This window comes from Siphateles boraxobius, unplaced genomic scaffold (assembly GCF_051911475.1).
Source record: "Siphateles boraxobius isolate OS27281-9 unplaced genomic scaffold, OSU_SipBor_1 35, whole genome shotgun sequence".
NCBI classification, from domain to species: domain Eukaryota; kingdom Metazoa; phylum Chordata; class Actinopteri; order Cypriniformes; family Leuciscidae; genus Siphateles; species Siphateles boraxobius.
The window spans coordinates 15,202,625-15,218,708 of NW_027508975.1; the positions used below are offsets into that span (position 1 = coordinate 15,202,625).

Sequence of the window (16,084 nt, forward strand, 5' to 3'; positions counted from 1 at the left end):
GATGGTTTCCTGAACATTATGCCCCAAACTCACTCCATTGGTTTAGCCAATTTTCCTGCGTTGGGAAATTTGGGATGCTCCAAAAGAGCAATATTGTGCAGGAGTTTTTTTTATACTTTAAGATTTTAATTAACCTATTAACGCATTTTATTTGTAAGTTGCCAGCCAGAGCCTGCATTTTTAACCATATTCATAAAAGTTGTATGGCCCCCAGAAAATTTTGTTGTATGAATATGTAAAAAGTAAATCTATCCAAAGAAAAAACAGAGCCTCTGCTTTAAAGAACACGCCTAGCTTCATTCTTTTTTTATCAATACGTGAATATGGGTAAATTTAATACAAAAAAATAAGTTTTTGTCAAAGACCTCGTTCGGATTCCGAGCATATAATCAAAATAGACAGAGTAGATCGAGTCCATCAGTGATTGCACAGTAGTATACCCATTTGTTGGTTTCGACATTTTTTTCTGCTATAACATTAGGCAGTTTTGAATTATATGCTGTTGAATGTTTGATGATCATGTTAGCTTACTTGTGCACAAGCGATATCACTCAGCTCAGATCAGTTTATGCACTTGTTTTTGGATCCAGATTTGCTGTACTATTTCAGAAGATCCATAACAGCGCCCCTACCGTATTACAGTGAAAACCTGGATTCCTTTTCCACCTATTTTTATGCGCATTTAGGGATATCTCATGATTTCCATTACACAAGAGTAGATGTTAAAACTTCATGCTGATTTGTACTCCGCTTTCGCCAAGATAAGCACCAACTAAGACGTAGCTTTACAGTAACCTATGCTTCTCCATCCATCTACGCTTCTTTCCATATGGTGAGGTGAATCTCCTTCTGTCTGGTGTTAATAGCTGCAGTGTATTTGCGCGTCAGCACACACAACGGCTGCAACCAAGTGTGGTCCCCCCATAACAACCCTCTGGATTGAGCTGAGTAGGGAACATCTCTAGGGTCTTCAAGTGGGCACCCTCCGTCCTCAGTGTTTCGTCGACTAGCCCACGACACCTCAAGAGGGCTTGACAGTGACTCTGGCGTCCCAGAATCACCCCCTCCGTCCCCCACTCAACTCAGCCCAGCTTACTGACCTTTACCTCCCTCCTGCTGCTGAGGTTGCTCCTTCCTCATAGTTCACATGTGACCTAACCACAATCTCTCACAATCTCTCCGCAACCCGACCATACGCGCCAACCCGTTTGACTAAGGCTGTCGAGCCCCACTGCCGTCATTAAAGCAGGTTCAGTGGCAAAGGTTCCGTATGGCATACTACCTGTCCAGACAACAATCCTCATTCACGCAAAATACACAGGAACATAATATTACAATGCAAACCATTCAAATAAACCAACAGACTCTTCGAGTTTTCAAGAATTCTTCGAAACCGTAGCGTGGCGGCCTGTACACAGCCAGCCAGAGTGTTTCTGTCTCAACCATAGCCAGTTGCTGCTCCTCTCTGCTGCTTCAGATAAGTTCTTTACTGTGCGACGCTACTCTTGGCCACTGAATCCGACGTCTTTGAGGAACCGGGTTGTAGAGTGTGCCACAAATCCTCGACAACCCACTTCCACTGGATAAACCCCGACTCTCCATCCTTGCTGTTCTGCTTAAGTGGCCAGATGAGCATACCTCAGTTTCTTCCTCTCATATGCCTCATCTACAGCATCCTCCCATGGCACTGTTAACTCTATCAGTTGAACAATGCGTGCTGTTCCAGACCACAAAACAATATCTGGTCGGAGGTTAGTGGTGGCAATCTCAGGTGGGAAAATAAGCCGCTGATCAAGATCAGCCAGCATTTTCCAGTCCCTAGCAGCTTCCAGTTGCTAAACGCACCTTGTTCCCATGTAAGGGCCCTGTTCATGATGGGCAGACATTTTAATTGCATTTTGTGTCTGTTAAGTGGCACAAAGACACTCTTTATGCATATGCCCCCATAACTGCCGTTTTAGCTGATGGGAAGCTCTGGGCATTTGGGGGAACAGCTCTGTGTTGCAAGCACCAATCCGGTTCATTTTTTTTCTACAGACAGTAATCGCAAAGATATAACGATCAAGATTAACTTAAAAATTGCCCGGAGTTCTCCTTTAAGTTTTTCCCTTAAGTATGATACTTAAGGGGCGATTTCCCCTTACCTAATAACTTAATTATAACTTAAGGGTGAATAACTTAAGGGTGTTGCATATAATCTCTTAAACGGTTCACTTAGATAAGGGAAACATTTAAGTGTTTCACGAAAAAACGAAAAAAACAATGCAAGGAATCTTGATGTAAAGAGGACTGTTCAGGAAGTCCTTAAAAAATACGAAAACATCTCTGTGGTCGCAAAAAAAGAACTGAGCGTTTAAAAGAAAGAAGCCAACAAAACAGGTAAGATTAAGCAAGACTACGTTTTTAAGATTGTATGCACCGCACCGTGGTGAAGAGTTCGCTTTATTGCTGTACATTGCGCGTCAATCAAATCGGTATTCTTGCAACACTTTTTTTATCACTAAGATGGTCCAAAGGGTTCTCCCTATCCCTAAAAATTCTTCTTTGCACATAATGATCTTCAGCTGGTTCCATAAATTCAGCCATGTCGTCTTATTTTTGTCCGCGTTACTCTTAAGGTTTACGATTTCCAAACCTTAAGTTATACTTGGGGAAATGACCGTTAGGGGTTTTATGCAACACTTAACGCTTTTTAAGGGACTACTTAAGTGAAAAAACAGCATTTAAGGGAAATTCTAAGTGTTTATGACGTTTCACTTAAAGAAACCCTTAAGTAACACTTACGTTTTTTTCTGCAACACCCTTAGGTTTAAGGGAAACATAAGGGCGAACTTAAGGGAAAATTACACTTAAGGTGCTTTATGCAACCGGGCCCTGCCTCCCTTACACATTTGTCGCGTGATTTTACTAAGATTTCCAGTCTGACCTTGGCGCACTTAAACTCCCCGGTTAAAGCAGAGACTGGCAGCTGCAATATTCCTTTACTATAAAGTCCCACTCTGCTGAGGCAGCGTGGAACTACCAACCATTTCCTGATATATTAACTTATTAACGCTTCCAGCTTATCCACTGTTGTCAAAGAAACCTCGTACACAGTCAGTGACCACAGCAACCTCGGCAGTAGACCAAACTGAAAGCACCAGAGTTTTAGTTTGCCTGGTAGAGCGCAGCTGTTTATGCTCTTCAACCCTTCCACTGCTTGTCGTCTAACTTCTCCCACTCGAACTGTGTCCTTTAGATCCCCATCGTACCATCTCCCAAGACTCTTCACTGGCTTCTCAGAAACAGTTGGTATTGCCTCACCATTAATGAAGAATGTTTTATCTACTACCTTGCCTTTAATTATTGTGATGCTCCTTGATTCATAATATACTGGAATACTTTCTATTGATGGAAACGCCAAGAAGCGCATAAATTGTAAAATCGTGCATAAAGAATGTATGCTTTTTTGTTTTTAACCATAAGAAAACTTAAGAAAAAGCATAAACTATGATGGAAACACATTTACAGAATAAATTCCTCAATGTGCATCAAAAAAATCATGTGACTGCGCGATGGGAATAATCTTTTTGCACAGCATCTGAAATGCTGTTTTGGTTGTTCTGTAATGCCTGAGCAAAGTGTGTCGTCAAAGTGGTTTGGTAGAATTACGTTCCAGAACTGTCTTGCACTACTGCGTTCCCAAACAGCAGGCATCTACCTCAGAAAGCAAGATAACGCATTTATTGTGTTTCATCTGCTCGCTCTTAGACACAAGTAATTTGTTAAATATAAAAATATTTTTATATACAGTGGCTTCTACTTTTCTTAGTGATAATTAGCACCGGTTTATCAGGAAATGATGATTTTTTATCTTTGACTGGATGGAAAACCTGCTTTATTTGCAATATTCCAATTTTGCGCACAAGTTAAATTCGCAACTTTGGAAACCGCTATTGGCGGATAAGTGTTTTTTCATAAATTACAGAAATTCTCATCAATGGCGGTGAAAGAGTTAAAGGGTTAGTTCACCCTCATGTTGATCCAAACCATAAGTTATCCGTTCATCTTTGGAACACAAATTAAGATCTTTTTAATGATATCTGAGAGCTTTCTGTTTCTCTATTGGCAGGCTACGCAACTACCACTTTCAAGCCCCAGAAAGCTAGTAGACGTTGGAGATTAATATTTTGTAAAAAAAAAATTGTTAATTTTTTTTTTTTTGCACAAACAAAGCACAGGTTTATTGGTTTGGAACGACATGAGTAAATGATGACAGAATTTTCCTTTTTTCATGAACAAACACTTTAATGGCTTACTTATTGTGACTATTGGGAAAAAACAGTGCGTAAATACAGCAAAGCATTGTTACATTAAATACAAAGCGACTTCCCTTACGAGAGGTCTCTCGTATTGCATAAGTTAGCTTACGCTATGGGAAAACTCCTTTTCTCAAGAATATTGAAGCAATTTTTTTTTAAAACGCAGTGTAGCTGTACTGCAGACATACAGCTGAGCGCCTTACCTTGCTCATAGGCTTGTGCTGTGGCAACTGCACAAACTGTGATGAAATGGCACTCACCACCCTGTGGTCTTGTCTGGCCACCTTCGACCACGATGACCCCGCGCCTCCCGCTCCACCTTTTCCTCTGATCGAGCTGCGCAAGAAAAAGTGTCTCGCATAGAGGATGCCAGAGCAGATGAACACATTTACATTTACATTTATTCATTTCGCTGACGCTTTTATCCAAGCGACTTGCGATTGCTATATATGTCAGAGGTCGCACGCCTCTGGAGCAACTAAGGGTTAAGTGTCTTGCTCAGGGACACATTGGTGTCTCACAGTGGATTCGAACCCGGGTCTCTCACACCGAAGGCATGTGTCTTATCCACTGCGCCATCACCACCCCGCACGACCCCCGCGTGCCACGCTCTCGCTGAGAACCAGCTTCTCCGTGTGCTAACTAAGGCCGTTGAAGACCTTAGGCTCAAGTGGTCTTCGCCCGAGGAGCCCACGCGCAGCAGGCTGGACAAATGGTTCCTGCCGGGGTGCCGACAGGCCCCTCAGCAGAGGCCCACCCCCTTCTTTCCAGAAGTGCACGACGAGCTAACGAAGTCGTGGAAAGCGCCGCATTCCGTTCGTCTATAGCCTTCTTTCTCTTCAACGCTCTCAACCGTCGACGGCGCTGTGTAAAAAAAAAAACACATCTGCCCGCCCACCGCTATGGGATGGAAAGCTAAGGGGACCCACCCTTTGAAGCCTTGATGCACCACTACAGGTCTCGCTGGCCAAGCCTATGCCTCCACTGGCCAAGCTGCGTCAGTGCTTCACACCATGGCTGTCTTCTTTCAGCCGGCAGTTTGGCAGTTTTTCAGGCCAAACTTCTCCACTCGATGGACGAGTCTGGACCTGAACCGGAAGCTTTCAGAGACCTGCACAGCGCCACAGACGTGGCTCTGCGAGCTACCAAATCAACCGCCCAGGCGATTGGTAGGTGCATGGTGAACTTGACGGTGCTTGAACGTCATCTTTGGTTGAACTTAACAGAGATGAAGGATGCAGATAGGGCAGCTTTTCTGGACTCCCCTATCTCCACCACCGGTACACAGTATTCACACAGTATCACAAACACAAAACAGCTGGGCGGCCGGGTCCCTATCACAAAGCGGCCCGTCCCCAGACTTCATTCAACCCCTAGCTAAGCGGGCCAAGGCCTGGGAAGCTGTCCTCGGAATATCAAAATGGGTGTTGAACATAATAAAATGAGGCTACTTGCTACAGTTTGCTCGCAGACCCCCACGCTTAATTAGCTGTGGTCGAGACATCGGTGAGAAGCGACCTAGCTCACATCCTTCCACGAAGTTTCAAAACTGTTAGTGAAAGGGGCTGTAGAGCCAGTCCACTTATCACTAAGCAAGTCGGCTTTTACAGTCGATATTTCCTCGTTCCAAAGAGAGATGGTGGCCTCAGGCCCATCTTAGATCTCAGACACCTGAACAAAGGCTTATGACGTGCCCGTTCAGAATGCTGACAACCAAACAAATCCTCACGCAGATTCGCCCAGGGGATAGGCTTTTCTCAGTGGATCTGTAAGATGCTTACTTTCACATTCAGATAGCACCCCATCACAGGCCATTCTTGAGATTCGCCTTCAAGGGGCAGGCTTATCAGTACACAGTCCTACCATTCGGGTTATCCCTAGCACCTCGTACGTTTATGAAGTGCATGGACGCAGCTCTCGTCCCCCAACGGGGGGACTTTTGTAAGCCCGGCTCGATCAGCCCAATTGAGGTCTTCTGATCAGCGGGTGAAGGTCTCTGCGTGTTACTGTCTTTTTCGCAACATTCAAGATTAAATGGAATACATTTTCTCATATGTATCAACTCGTTATTTTATCTGGCTCCATAAATGAAAAAGGTTTTAATGATATCTGGGCGAATATTAGTGAACACATATTTGATTATTCTTTTTTAACTCTTTAATTATGTTTTACCCGCTCAGATTAGAAAGCTATGCCACTCAGAGTTCCTTGCGTCTTCTGTGGGTCTCACGCTCTCAATCTCGCCAGTTTCGGTCACCAAACAGACCTCGCCGTCCTTTGGCATCCTTCAGAGGATGACGATCTGGCCCATAGAAAAGTCCTCTGTCACTTCCAAGCAAAGGGAGTGATTAGCAGGACAGGTCAGTCCTCCATATGTAAACAAATTCATCTCACTGATGACACACCACTGTGTATGAGACACTTGAACAGCATTTGAATGGCCGTGCAATGATTCAACATTTATGAGTTTGCTAATATTGGGAGAGAAAGGCTGCAACGTGTTATATGTACAGACATCATAATTGTGAGTTTCATGACAACAAGTGCGACTGGTAAACGTTGTCCTTTAGTTGGGCACATCTCTTAGCTATCATGATCATAAAGTTCTTAGCTGGAGCCCACTCCATTTATGGCCCTAGATTAGACTGTTTTTTGGAGTCTGGAATGTTGAGTTTTGTGTGGAATCATGTTTGAACAAATCACCTGGAAGATTCATTTGTGTTTGTTTCGCCCTCAAATCCTGCATATGCAAATCTAAAACCTCAATTAAATAATTCAAAACATGCCTCGGGGTCTTGTGAAGACAAATGTCTAAAATTTCCTGTCTTGTTGCAGTGAACAAATCTTGTGCATAGCCTGCAGATCATAAGTCACGTTCGATGGTACGGGTCTGATTGAACAATGTGTGGCTAATCGTAGAAAGCGCCTGCGCTTTGGATCGGACTGCTTTAACAATGTTATCATTGCTCTTGGTGATGTGTTGGAAAACAGTGGTCATCTTATCTGTCAACCATGTGGAGAATTGGTATTGTTTGGGTTTTTTATAGGTGTAGGCTGCTGAATTAATTGATCCGAACAATCCTGCTATACTGCTGAGCAGGTCTCATTTTGAGCGAGCAGGTGGAATTTGGACGGCAAATCTGTCTTTGTAATCAGAAATTAAATAATCGATTCGTGACTGTAGCCATGCATATGACTCATTAACATTACAATGTATGAGAGTATGTTGGAAATGTTGTACGTTACATGTGTCATTAACAAATTTACATCATGTAATAAAGTCTTGTTGGTGTTTCCTCTAATCAGTCCACAAGGAGGAATTGAGTCAATTTGGGTTTAGAGTATCCACAGGTGGTCAAATTAAAACAATACGTAACAGTTCATGAACAGTTGTGTGGATTGGTGAAATTGTCTATGCTATGTGAACATTCTCCGACACAATACGTTGCTTCTTTTTGGTTGGTCCAGGCAGTGAGGTTGTGCATGAATTTTGGTGCTCGAGTGTTTGGTGCTCCTGAAATGTTTCCTGTAGATGGGTGGGTGCTACCTGAACTACAGCAAATTTGTGGTGTGCAATTTGGATCCGGGAGGCCATGTAGCTGTCTCTTTGGGTGCGACTGTGATTTCTAGTGTGGTTGGCCCCTTGGAGAATTTCCACACCACCTCCCACATTTCAGGTTGTGTGTGAGTGAAATCCTTTTGCCCAGTCTGATGCACGTGGGCTCAGACACTTTTCTTTCATCCGGCCTCCATGGGATCACTGCAGTCGACCTGGAAGGCAGGAAGAGAAGATAGTGACAGTTATCTATTTATTCTGTGTACCTTTAAATGATTTGCACTGAGACATGTGGTACCATCGCAGTTTCCCTTTTATGGTTGTGGCCACACAGCTGTTGCATATAGCTTTAATTTCATATGGGCCATGCCATTACCATGTCTCCTCCTGAGAATTTCACCTCAGAGCTTGGGTTGAATTGTGGCTTTTAAAGGAGTTGCCCGCAGTATTGTTAGAACTGTGAGTAGGGGATCAATCCATTGGTTTTTGTGTTGTGCTACCCGTTTCGAGATGCTTTCTTTTATGGTGCGGTCAGCCAGTTCCATCATTCCGGAGCTCTGTGGCATGTATGGAACGTGAAATCTTTGTTTAGCATCTGGCATATGTTTCATTCCCTGACCCGTGAAGTGTGTGCCCTGGTCAGATTCAATTTGGATTGGTGCTCCCCAGAGTGGGAGGATTTGGTTCCCTACCACAGGTGCCACTGTGTTGCGTTGTTATTGCGAGTAGGAATCGCTTCAACCTATTTGTAAAATTTGTCAATTATCACAAGGCAATAACGATACTCCCCTTTTGGCACTGGGTAGTGGGCCTATAAAATTGGAGTGACTCCCAAGGTCATTTGGGTGGCTCTGGTCTACACAGTTTTGTATGGCCAGGCTTACCTTGGTTAATGGTGGCACATACGATGCATGTGTCACACCATCTTTGAATCACTGATGCCATTTGTGGCCACCAGAAGTTCTTTTGTATCAGCTGTTGTGTTTTGGGAGCTGATACATGTGCATTATCATGGTATAACTTTATCACCGGTTTCTGGAGGGCTTCTGGAACAATGTATTTATCGTCTCTTAAAATCATGCCTTCAGTGACCTTGACTAGTTGGTCCTGCTGCAGGTGCGGTGTCAGCTCTCCATCTGGACTCCACAGTTTTTGTTGGTACTGTCTACAAGAATAGTCTTGGTACAAGTCAATAGGAATAGTCTGAACCGCACTCACAGCAGGAACAATCAGCCTGCCAGGCTGCCATTCATCTCCCTTTTGTGCTGCTAATTTAGCTAATTGATCTGCGATGTTGTTGTTTCTCTCGTGTTCATCTGGATTTTTGTTAATGTGCACGCGCACTTTGACGACGGAGAGTGAGAAATCGCGTGTTTTAATCTCCTGCCAAATCGAAGTTATGATGTCAAAATGTTTGATTAATGTGTACTGGCAGATGTGAGGAATTTTCTCAACTTTCACCATGCCATAAAATCATGGACTGCACCAAAAGCGTATCGACTATCAGTGTATACTAGGGGTCTCACGATTCTCCAAATCCTCAATTCGATTACATTTTCGATTCTAAGGTCACGGTTCGATTCGATTCTCAATTTTTACATTTATTTTTTTAAAGCACAGTTTGCTATGCCATTTTTAGACTAGACTTTTATGCAATATAATTGTTATACATTGTCAAATTTAAAACATTTATTAACAAAATAATGTTACAATAAGTTATATCTTCAGTCAATTGGAAACTTAAGCAAAATAACCTGCCATGTAGTTTCTCTTTTGTAACTGCAGTCTTATTCACAGAAGATGACATTCAAGTTTTCCTTGCTTTACCTCGGTCTTAAAGTAAAAACATGACTGTGAAAAATATTAGTATTTAATGTAGAATTTAATTAAATGCATTTATGATGAAATTACAACATTTTCATGTCAATATGTGTTCATTTTGACCACGAACTATGCGCTGTCACTTTAACTCAGCGCGTGCAGCACAGCAAAAATAGACTCTGTGCGAAAATGAACGACATCGTCTCATTCGTGGAGGTGGAAAATCAAGTTATTTGTGACATGCAAGATTTATTGTAAAAAGATTTATACTGTTCTGAGCCTGCAGTTTTTGTCAATTTAAAGTTTTAATTTAAAAAGTGGAAGAATATGGTACACGCACAGTAGCAGAGCTTGCAAACTGTGGCTTTTTTGAAGCGCGAACTTTGAACGCGAATGTGAACGTTGTCAACATAACTCACTGGAAATTACCGAATACTCCCACTGTCCCACACCGGCGACTTCAGTGAAAGGGGAGGGGGTTCAAGCCCTGTCGATGGGTCTCATGCATCTGCAGTTGCCATGCTATCTTTTGACTGGCTGTAACTAAGGTAGAGGTGGTTGACTCGCAGCACTTCAACATGCGTGTTTTTTCCCGCTTTGCAAACCGACTGGACGTAACATGGGGGCGTGGCAGCATCAACGACTCCATTTTTGAATTCGAAGTTCGAAATTGTGACTTAATTTCGATTTAAAATCGAAATCGTGACACCCTTAGTGTATACACACAGTGGCTCGTGATGTGATCTGATTGCTTCGAGTAATGTAATAAGTTCAGCTTCTTGCGCAGATGTGTTTGCGGATAGTTTGATTAGCAATTGGTTGGGGTCTGAATTGGTAGAGTAAGGAGTCCACACCGCACATCCTGTGTGGAATTTGCCATCATGCCAGTATAGGGAACCATCAATGTACACCTATATCTGATTTGGAAGTTCTTGGTCATAAACTGGGCTCTGTGCTTCCAGTTTGGTTTGGCATGTGTGTGGGTGGCCCTCAACATCGGTTGGGGAAGTTCAGCAATGCATTTCCGCCTGTCATCTGTTAATGCTTGGTGGCTTTGCGTTATCGTATAACCCATGTACTGGACCTCGTTTTGTGCGATTTGAGCTTTTTCTTTGTTTAATTTGAAGCTAGCTTTACCGAGTGTTAACAGTACTTCATCAACGAGTAGCAAATGATCATCAAGTGATCCCTCGGTCGCAATAAGTATATCGTCAATGTAATGAATGACGTTTCCGGTCCCTGTCAGTGGATTGAGCGTGTCTTCTAATACGCTGTGGAAAATCGCAGGACTGTTATGGAGGTCTTGTGGCATGCGCTCCCACGTGTAATGTATTTGATTCACAGTGAAGGCCAATTTCCACTGATCAGCGTATTTGATTGGGATGGATCAGAAACCGTTCTTTACGTAGAGCATTGTAAACCAAGACACTTGTGTTGAAATCTGCGATAATAATGTCGATGGATTTGCCACTATAGGTGTAGCCTTGGACAAAACTTTGTTGAGATGCTGACAATCAATTAAGAGACACCATTTACTGTTCGATTTTGGTACTGGTAAACACGGAGAGTTTGTGGTTGAACTACAATGCCGGACTATTAATCTGATTTCAAGTTATTGAACAATTTCATCAACAGCTGACTCTGCCTCTGGTTTGATGGGGTATTGCTTTGGCGGGAGGGGGCTCCCCTTCAATGCACACAACAAAGTCAATTAGGCCGCAGTCATGTTCATGTGTAGCCCAAATGTAATCGTGTTTGTTTACCATCTGTTGAATGGGATCTGGTGTGGATATGGACATAATGCTCATTCTGTTTTTTGGTAGGCACTTTTTTATTGTTTTGTCTGTTTTCAATTCAATCTGCTTTTCAAAGCAGTGAATTACAAAGCCATACTTTCGCATAATGTCCATTCCCAGCACAGTCCCTTCACTGTTATTAGGTAAATACCAGAGGGGTTCTTTCAATACTGTCACAACTAAATCTGTTGAACTGGCTGTCGCCGATGCCCTTGCTCTGAATAGTTTCATTGATTAAAGGTAATGGAATGTCTTTACAGGAGCATTACTGTGCGAGCGTTGAACTACCTTGACGATTGGCTGGTTATAGCCCAATCGGAGGCGCAGTTAATAACTCACAGATCCTGGCTCCTCAGCCATCTAGAATGCCTAGGTCTCAGGATCAATGCTTCAAAAAGTGCACTGTCTCCCAACCAGAGTATACCTTTTCTGGGAACAGTCATAATTCTATACAGATGAGAGCACGGCTGACGTCAGAACGCATGCTTACCATCCAGCGTCTAGCGGCATCATTCAGAGCAGGCACTTGCGCTCCTCTCAAGAGATTTCAAAGGATGTTAGGCCTCATGGCCTCAGCATCATCAGTACTCCAATTGGGTCTACTGTATATGCGTCCCCTCCAGCGCTGGTTGAAACCCTGTGTACCAGCTCACACGTGGCGATCTGGCCACTTACGTATCAAAGTGAACCACGGCTGTGTTAGAGCCCTGGCTCCTTGCAAAGCAGCCGACTGGTATCCGGCGTGGGTATGGGCGTGATTTCGAAGAGGAAAGTGATCTCGACAGATGCTTCCAACAGAGGTTGGGGGGGCCTATACGAGGGCAGGTCCATCTTTGGTCTTTGGTCGAGCCCGGAGAGGTGGCTACACATAAACGGTCTAGAGATGAGAGCGGTCACTCTATCACTAAAAGCTCCCATTACTCCCATACATAAAAGGTCACAACGTCTTTGTCCGGTCGGACAACATGTAATTGGTTTCCTAACTTTCCTATATAAATTGCCAAGGTGGTCTCAAGTCGAGCAACCTGCGCACCATTGTCAAACACCTCTTGCTATGGGCTCAGCTCAACCTGCGCTCGCTAAGAGCAGCGCACGTGCCAGGCATTCTAAACCAGGGTGCGGATATGCTATCCAGAGACAATGTTCCCCCCAGGGGAATGGTCTCTTCACCGACAAATGGTTCAAGGCAGAGGTCAACCGCTTTGTCTCAGAAGACAACGCTCGTTGCCAAACATTTTTCTCTTAAGACAGGGATGCGCTGGCCCAGAACTGGCCACGCCGCCCACTGTACGCATTCCCGCCGGTCACGATGCTACCTCAGGTCATCGAACGGATCAGGGAGAGCAAGTGTGCAGTGCTCTTGGTAGCCCCGCTCTGGAAGAACCAGTCATAGTTTTCCGTGCTGACTCAGCTGCTGGGATCAGCCCCAAGGCCGATACCGCTGAGGGCAGGCCTCATTACGCAGGCAAACAGTACGATCTGGCATCCCTGTCCCGACTTGTGGGACCTCCATGTATGGCCCCTCAATGGGTATCCGGGAAGGTTGCTAAATACCATTAATGAAGCGAGAGAGCCTTCAACCAGGCGTCTTTATGCTCTAAAATGGTTAGTGTTTTCCAACTGGTGCACAGAATGATTCTCCACTGGTGAACCTGAACCCCTACTCATGTGGAGTAGCAAGGGTACATTCCTTTCTAAAAGAGCTTTTGGACGTGGGTTGCACCTCCACGCTCAAAGTATATGTGGCGGCCATAGCAGCATTTCACGCTCACGTGGCCGGGCAATCACTGGGATGAATCGACCTAGTCGTCCGCTTCCTCAAGGGGGCCAGAAGGCTGAACCCGCCTCGACCCCCCTCTATACCTATTTGGGACCTTTTCATGGTCCTGGAGGCCATGAAAGGAGCCCCTTTTGAGCCACTTCAGTCTGCTGACCTGAAGTCGCTTTCACTCAAAAAAGCCGCTTGCATCAGCCAAGCGAGTGGGTGATTTGCAAGCACTCTCAGTGAGCGCTTCCTGCCTTGAATTCAGGCCCAATAACTCCAGAGTCCTCCTTAAGCCAAGGCACAGGTATGTTCCTAAAGTGCTCTTGACTCCATCCAGAGGTCATTCAGGTCATTTTGCTGTCAGCTCTTCCTTCGTCAGAAGGCGAAAGAGACGCGAACCTACTCTGCCCTGTGAGGGCTCTCAGAGTCTATTTGGAGCGATCTACCCCCTTCTGGCAGTCAGAACAGTTCTTCGTATGCTTCAGAGGCCCAACAGGGGTTTTGCGGTCACGAAGCAGAGACTGTCAAGCTGTCAAGAATACCAATTGAAGATATTTGTGTGGCGGCATACTGGGCCTCACCGCCCACATTTATGAGGTTTTATAATATGGAAGTTCCCACTTTGCAAGCGAGGGTTCTTTTTATATGAATAAAGTGTTAAGCACATTTTCACAATTATAAAGCCTGACGTCGGTTTGCTCCTGTCTAAACATGAACTGCGGTTCTATATACCATATAAGGAGGAGAATGGCCCCTTATAAGGCCCATTCCTATTATTTTCCTACATATATAAGGCTCGTTACTAATCTGGCCATATTAGGACTCATAACTTTACTCTTCTATGAGCCTTGGGCGCTTGGCCCTAGGCTATAGTATGGGGCAAAGTTTTAAAGCACAGCATTTTGAAAGGAGTTCCCCTAGCGTAAGCTAACTTAAGCAATATGAGAGACCTCTCGGTTACTAACGTAACCTCGGTTCCCTGAGAGTAGGGAACAAGTATTGCGTAACTCGCCATGCTACTGTGCTTTGATCAGAGGATTGCTTCAGTCAACTTAACCTGAATTCTATGGCAAAATGGGGGCTTATATAGCTATAAGCCATGCCCATTCTGGCAGGCGCACAGCGTCCTGATTGGTTTGCGCATCCTTGCCGACTCGTCATAGGTTCGTGCAGTTGCTGCAGCACAGTCCAATGAGCGAGCTAAGGCGCTCAGCTGTATGTCTGCTGTTCAGCTGCACTGCGTTTAAAAAAAAATTGCTTCAATATTCTTGAGAAAAGGAGTTTTCCCATAGCGTAAGCTAACTTACGCAATACTCGTTCTCTACTCTCAGGGAACGTAACTGAGGTTATGTTAGTAACCAAGACTTTTTTTACATACTCTTAAAGAAACTGATTTAAGAGTCCCATTTTACTTTTACTACATATACAAATGTACTATTAAGAAAGCAATTGATCTATCCAAAGTTTTCTTTTTCTTTTCTTTTTCTTTGACCTTGTAATTTTAAATCAAAATGTCATAACTGGATCTTCTGGTGAAATGACAGACTATGCTGGACGACTTCAATGATTTTGTCTACTTAAATCCCGCCCCTTTCTTATAACCGACTGCAAGCAGGCGTTCAGATCTGCCCCCATCCAATCAACAACTGATGCATAAAGCCATGTCCCACCCTACATTTTTTTCTCTTTGAATAATGTTACACTTGGATCACAATACAGAATAAAAAAATCTGTCACTACTTCCATTTTAGCGCAATTTTAAATTCTGATGCTCAAAGACAGTGGAAATGAAAAAGAAATGGTGACATAAACCTTGATTAACGCTATTAGTGGACCTTTAGGAGGGAAAAAATAAGTTGCTTAAAAAAAATTCTGATATGACCACTTTGACATTTTAATTTTCACTTTATCCTGCACAAGTGAGTGAACACAGAACCCTCCACTGCTCTAGTGCTTGAACAGAGGAACATGGGAAGTGAAACGTGGCGGCACAGTCACTCCTTGATGTCTCCTAGTCAGACTTCCCGCTCAACTGGTTTATGAAACACTGTTGCTAAGCTACGGGAATCCGATATACAGTTCGATACCTAGTACATTAGCTGGAATGGTGAACTTTTTTATTTAATTACATTTTTTATTTCGTTGTATAGATTGTATGACCACAAATTAAACAAAGAGCAAATTAAGTATTAAAACAAGTCACAGTGGCAGAAACTGAACTCAATTAATGAAGAGAAAATGAATCGGACAAAAACAGTAATCCGGTCATTTTTCTTAGTGATTGTTAGATTGTATGAGATGCGTTGTATGTGTGTAAGAGGTGTATTATTTTGCATAACCTTTTGAGAGCTGCAGTGTGTGTGCTGACGTCCTGTCAGTGTGACTTTATGTATTTGGTAACATCTCACACTGTGAGATGCCATCCTGTGCTCTGTTTTTCTCTCTCTCTCTGAGTGTGTGTGTGTGTGTGTGTGTGTGTGTGTGTGTGTGTGTGTGTGTGTGTGTGTGTGTGTGTGTGTGTGTGTGTGTGTGTGTGTGTGTGTGTGTGTGTGTGTGTGTGTCCATTCACCCGCACTGATTTGATGGCACAGGTGGGGAGCTGCAACTGGCATAATGCCAACCTGACAAGATGAGAGTTGCTGCTTGTTGTGTGTGTATTTAAACATCTGTGCAAACCTGCCGATAGAGTCTGTATTGTATGTATCTGTGTGTATGCAAGCAGGGTTATTTGTATTTGCTTATGTTTATATATTTTTAAATTGAAGTTTGCTGCTTTGTGGGTGACAGTACTGTATGTAGGTTTGGCTGTGGGGGTGTTTTAGAAGGGGGATTAAAATGGAGGAAG

At 43.7% G+C, this 16,084-nt stretch overlaps 1 protein-coding gene and 1 pseudogene across 3 annotated transcripts in view; one reads left to right on the plus strand and one right to left on the minus strand.

The window, feature by feature from the left end:
- slc66a2 (solute carrier family 66 member 2) overlaps positions 1–16,084 on the plus strand; it is a 57,872-nt gene that overhangs the window by 26,853 nt on the left and 14,935 nt on the right. The window lies entirely within an intron of this gene.
- Positions 6,937–7,556, minus strand: LOC143702664 (uncharacterized; annotated as a pseudogene).